The following is a 1,553-nucleotide window of genomic DNA, read 5'->3' on the forward strand; positions in this document are numbered from 1 at the left end:
GGCTGGGTGGGTTGGCTGCGAGCCCCGGGCTCTGGCTGGGGGGTCGCCACGGACGGGGCAGGGCCGGGCGGGAGAATTCAGCACCCAGGCCAGTGGGCAGCGACCCGGGGAGGGGAGGGGGCTGCAGAGGGAGGGAGAGAGGGAGGGAGGGAGGGAGAGAGAGAGAGATCAAGGTGGAAGGGGGTGGGTGGGAGTCAGGGATGCGTCATAGCCAATCAGGGCTCCGCACCCCCCCCCCCGCCCAGCAGAGTCCCTGATTGGCTGCCATGGGAGACAATGAGAAGAGAGAGAGCAGCTGCATTCTTAAAGGAGCCAAGGCGGGGGGGGGGGCTGGGGGCAGCTGAAATCTAGGGAGACTGGGAGGGGGGTGCCGCCACCACCCTACAGTGTTGGGAGGGGGGCAAAGGGCAGAGTGAAACCCTTAAGGCACAGCAAAAGAAGAAGAGTCCTGTTGGATCAGGCGGCTGGCGCCTTGAGCCCAGCATCCTCTTCGCACATTGGCCAGCCAGTTTGTCCCGATAGGGAGTCCCCACCCGCCCAGCAGGATTCGAACTGGTGTTCAGAAACGTCGCAGGCAGAGCAGAGCCATCGTGGCTAACAGATTCTTATTGCCTTCTCCTTCTCCATGGAGTTGTCCCAATCTTTTTTTTTTTAACTAACATTTTCATTTTCGTTTTATTAAGTCTAAAACCGGCTATTTGTCCAAATTCCTCAATCCTGTCCAGTTCTTCTACCGTTATTACTAAATTGTCAGCAAAGGCTTTCAATTTATATTATTTGGATCCAACTCTAATTCCTTTTATGGGACCCAGGTGGCGCTTGCTGATCAGAAGGTCGGCGGTTCGAATCCCTGCAACGGGGTGAGCTCCCATTGCTCGGTCCCAGCTCCTGCCCACCTAGCAGTTCGAAAGCACATCAGGGACTGGTTCGACGGTCTAAACCACAGAGCCTAGGGCTTGCCGATCAGAAGGTCGGTGGTTTGAATCGCCGCGATGGGGTGAGCTCCCGTTGCTTGGTCCCTGCTCCTGCCAACCTAGCAGTTTGAAAGCATGTCAAGTGCAAGTAGATAAATAGGGACCGCTCTGGTGGGAAGGTAAAGGGTGTTTCCGTGCGCTGCTCTGGTTCACCAGAAGCAGCTTAGTCATGCTGGCCAAATGACCCGGAAGCTGTCTGCGGACAAACGCCGGCTCCCTCGGCCTATAGAGCGAGATGAGCGCCGCAACCCCAGAGTCGGACACGACTGGACCTGATGATCAGGGGCCCCTTTACCTTTACCTAATTCCTTTTACATTTTCATTCACCCTTATATTTCTCGTCAGGACTTCAAGGACTGTTATAAAGAATAGTGGTGACAACGGACACCCCTGTCTTGTTCCTTTTGTAATTTCAAAGATATCTGTTAAGAAGAAGAAGAAGAAGAAGAAGAAGAAGAAGAAGAAGAAGAAGAAGAAGAAGAGGAGGAGGAGGAGGAGGAGGAGTTTGGATTTGATATCCCGCTTTATCACTACCCGAAGGAGTCTCAAAGCGGCTAACATTCTCCTTTCCCTTCCTCC

Source organism: Zootoca vivipara, chromosome 13, assembly GCF_963506605.1.
Source record: "Zootoca vivipara chromosome 13, rZooViv1.1, whole genome shotgun sequence".
Lineage (NCBI taxonomy): Eukaryota > Metazoa > Chordata > Lepidosauria > Squamata > Lacertidae > Zootoca > Zootoca vivipara.